General features: G+C 40.4%; 1 pseudogene; it reads right to left on the bottom strand.

Annotated features, from left to right (window-relative positions):
• Nucleotides 1–2,164: 2,164 nt before the first annotated feature.
• Nucleotides 2,165–2,261, bottom strand: LOC130037125 (uncharacterized; annotated as a pseudogene).
• Nucleotides 2,262–4,627: the final 2,366 nt, after the last annotated feature.

Raw genomic sequence — 4,627 nt, 5'->3', positions numbered from 1 at the left:
TTTTGTAGAGTTTTTTTGGTATAGGTCCTTAACCTTTTTAGTTGATTCTAATATACTTGATTTTCTGAGGTTATTATTGTGAATGGGATTGTTTTTCGCCTATCTCTTTTTTCTCTTTCATTAATAGTATTTGGAAAGCCATGGACTACTGGATATTGATTTTGTATTATGCTACTTTAGTAAAAAAATCTATTCTTCCCAGGAGCTTTTTGGTAGATTCTTTGGGATTTTCTAAGTATACTATCATGTCATCTCCAAATAGTAAAAGCTTGAGTTCTTCCTTTTTTATCTGGATGCCCTTGATATCTTTTTCTTACCAAAATCATATGGCAAGTACTTCAAGTACTATGTTGAATAGGAGTTGTGAGAGTGGGTAACTTGTTTTGTGCCTGATTTTATTTTGGGAATCTAGCTCATTGATTTCTGCTCCAAGCCTTTAGTTTTTCCCCGTTGAGAATAATGCTTGGTGTGGGTTTGTGTTAGTTTGCTTTGACTATATTGAGGAAAGTACTTTCCACTCCCATTTTGTTGAGAGTTTTTCATCATGAATGGGTGCTGGATCTCCTCAAATGCTTTATCTACATCTATTGATATTATCATATGATTTTTATCTTTATTTTATTGAGATGGTGTATTCTGTTATTTGACTTGAGAATGTTAAGCCATCCTTGCATCCCCAAGATCAACCTAGTTGGTCATAGAGTGTGACCTTTTGTTGAGTTTCTGGATTCTCTTTGCTGGTATAATCTTGAGGATCTTTGGATTTATCAAGGAAATAGGTCTGTAATTTTCTTTTTTTGTGGTGTCTCTGTCTGATTTGAGTATCAGGCTGATCTTTGTCTCATAGAAATTGTTTGGGAATATTTCTGTTTCTTCAATTTCCTGGAAAATCTTAAAAAATGTTGGCAGTAGGTCCTCTTGAAAGGTTTCGAAATACTTCATTAGTGAATCCATTTGGGCCTGGGCTCCTGTTTTGGGGGATACTTTTGATTATCATTTCAATTTCCTTGTAGTGATGGGTTCGAGTTTTCAAAATCTTCTTGGTTCAGCCTTGGGAGGTAATTGGAATCCAGTAATTTATCAATTTATTCAAGATTCTCTCATTTCCTGCTGTAAAGATTCTCAAAATAATCTCTGATGAGCCTATGGATTTTGTAGTTTCTATTATGATGTCCCCCTTTGCATTTCTGATTCGATTTATTAGGATTCTTTCTCTTTTCTTCTTTGTGAGTTCTGCTAGTGGTTTATCGATCTTATTTATTTTCTCAAAGAACCATCTCTTGCTTTTGTTGGTCTACTGGATTGTATTTTGGGATTATATCTCATTGATTTCTGCTCCAGGTTTTATTATTTTTTTCCTCCTGGCTAGTTTGGACTCCTTTTCTTGGTATTTTCCAAAATCTTGAGCTGTAAGTTATTTTTGTAGGCCCTTTCTTTCTTCCAGTTGAATTCTGGCGGAGCTATAAACTTTCCTCTTAGAACTGCTTTTGCTCTGTCCCACACGTTCTGATAGTTCCTCGTTATCATTTTTTTCTGGAATCTTTTTATTTCCTCTTTGATTTCTTCTCTAAGCCAATGGTTGTTCATTATTTCCCTCAAATAAAATATTTTCTTGCCGAGTTTTTGTCTGTTTGATCTATTGAGAAGTGAGAAAGTACTGTTGAAATCTCCATCTAGTATTGTGTTGCTATCAATGTTTTTCTTTAAGTCTATTAGAAGTTGTTTTTACGTATTTTTCTGGTCTGTCATTAGGAGCATATACATTGAGGAGGGTGAGTTCTTTCTGATGTACATATCCCATGATCATTAACAAATGACCTTCACTGTCATTTATAACCTTTAGCCTGAAGTCCACGTGGTCTGATACTAGTATGGCCACTGCAGCTTTTTGGAGGTGTTCTTTTCTTGAAGAATTGTTTTCCAGCCTTTGACTTTGAGCCCATGGTTGCTTTGATTATTCAGATATTTTTCTTGCAGGCAGCAGAATGTTGGGTTCAGTTTTCTATTTCATCCTGCCATCCTGTGCCTCTGAATTGGTGTACTTAGTCCATTGACATTGAGAGAGATCATTGTGATGGGGATTTTTGCTATCTTTATGTCGAAATTTTGAGTATTTGTGGGGCTTGTCTTAGCTTAAAGTAGCCCTGTTAATTCTTAATGCAACAAAAATATGGAACACTTTACAAGTTGGCCTGTCATCTCTGTGTAAGGATCATGGTAATCTCTGTATCATTTCAATTTTAGTATATGTGTTGCCAAACTGAGTATAAGAGCTGATTTTTTTCCCTATTTTTCTCTTCTGATTTCTTTGAGTGTTGTCCTTACTCACTCCTATGGCAGACAGTGATTCCCAATCTAGGAAGGTATTTCAAAGCAGCTTGAAGTGATAAATTTAGAACATTAATGTCCCAGAAGGAAAAGTCTGGTTTTTACCATATTATCTTTTACCATACCCAGGGCATAAGTTTTGCAAAATAATTCTTTTGGAAGGTGGTGTATCAGTCTTGTTTAATGCTCTACCCTGAAACCTTCATTAAGAAAATTAAAATGGAGCCTTTTGATATTCTCACCTCGGTCCCGTGTACATCTCCAGAAAACAGTGGATTGCGTTGTCCGCACTTTGACCACCTTGAAAGTAAGTAGGATTTTTCTCCTGAAGGAAGAGGTGAGAAGCATATTGATGATTTCATTCCACCCTATTACAAGTTCAACTTGAAGGGAAGGTGAGACTCATGAGGCTCCTGTAAAGGACATAAAAGGGTTCTCAATGTAGTTTAATGGCCAAGACACATTAACAACACAGATGACTCAAAGTAACCTGTGTGCATCTTTGTGTGTATAGTGAGTTTTATATCTACTCATAGTGATTCTCAGTCATTCCACATGGGCAAAACAGACCTGTAATTAAAAATCTAGTTCCCTGAGCAGAATGGGCTTTCTTAGGTGATTGAACATGTGTGTAATATTTTATTACTAAGCACATACAACTGTTTGAATGATGTGTACTTTTCGATCTAAAATTAAGTCTAAGTATCTCTGAAATGACGGTCTCCTGACACCGCACCTGGCTTTCCTCACCAGGGCCCCTTGGAGTGTGTGGGTTGTGTTTCCCTCACCACCCCGAGCAGAGACCTGACAGCTGAAGACCTCTGCAACCAACAATAGGTATGCTTAAGACCACTCTCACCACACTTGAAGGAGCCTCATGCATGAAGAACTGGCAGAGGAACCCAGGTGTGCGGGACCCGGGGCTGAGATATTCAAGTCTGCTCGGACCAAGAATGGGCCTCCTCCATCCAGATCCCCCATCTTCCAGTAGCTAAGGGTTACACCCCCGGACTGCCTCTGGAGCCATGTAATTCCATCAATGGCCAAGATCCAGAGACTGGATCTTGTTGATAAGACAACAACTCATATTGTCCAGTTCTCTTTCTCGGAGAACATGGCAGGTTACCAAGCGTATCTTGCCTACATGGCAGAGACTGGCAAGCTACCCGTGGTGTATTCTATATGCCAAAACCCAGAAACAATGAAGTATCTCATTTCCCTGACCGTGAAAAAACCTCCAATGTGGTACTTGCTAAAATCTCTGGGCTAGGATGAATGGAGATGTAACTGGTGCCTGCTCAAGGAAATCGTTCTCCACCACCAATGATACCAGTATTCCTCCCACCATGCCCCCAAACGTGCCTTTGTGGCAGGGCATTCTCTTTTGTTCTCTGGGGCCATGGCATGCCAGAGAGCCACTCGTGGTGGGCAACTCATGGTCTTGGCTGGCAGTACGAATGGGCTGGTTTCACCCCTCACCCCCAATCCCACGAGGATGTAGTTGCCCTGTCACCCTAGCTCATACCTGGCTGTCCAATAGTCTCTGAGGTGGTGGGAATCGTGCCGCCAGTGGGGAGAAAGGCAGAAGCGACAAATACCCTTTCCCACCTGAGGGAGAATGGTGCCGTAGCTTAATGCATAGTTCAGTCACATTTCTGCCAAAAGCCTCTGGGTTCTGAATTGGTTCCACGTGCCTCTGGTGCTGTGGTCGTGCCGGATAGCCTCTTGTGGGGGTCAAATCGTGATCTTGGTGGGGCAGAAAGAATGGCTCTATGGTCTACTTTTGTCATGCATCTCCCACCCAGAGCGGGTCCTCCAAATACCCTTTAGTGGGTGTTCTGACCTCTATCTGAGCTGCCTTTCCCCCCAGCATGTGATGCCGGCTTCCAAGGCCTGGAGCATACCTCCTAGTCCTTATCACTCTATTCTTGGGTATTAGTCTCTCATTCTGTTACTTTATATTCCACAGATGAGTACAACCTTTCAATGTCCGTCCATATCTTTCTGACTCATTTCACTTTCTATGTTGATCCACTTTATGCAAATTTCATGACTTCTTCTTTTCTAACAGCTGCATAGTATTCCACTGTGTAGATGAAACAAAGTGTTATTAACAAGTCATCTGTTCTTGGGCACTAGGTTTTTTTTCCCCCAGATTTTGGCTATTGTGAACAGTGCAGCAATGAACATACAAGTGCATATGTCATTTCGGCTGTACTTTTTTGCCTCTCCAGGCTATATTTCCAGGAGTGATATTGCTGGGTCAAATGGGAGCTCAATTTCTAGTATTCGGAGAACC

Source organism: Sorex fumeus, unplaced genomic scaffold, assembly GCF_029834395.1.
Source record: "Sorex fumeus unplaced genomic scaffold, SorFum_2.1 ptg000070l, whole genome shotgun sequence".
NCBI classification, from domain to species: domain Eukaryota; kingdom Metazoa; phylum Chordata; class Mammalia; order Eulipotyphla; family Soricidae; genus Sorex; species Sorex fumeus.
Note: the sequence above shows the minus strand (reverse complement) of the source record. Positions and strands in the feature narration are given on the sequence as shown.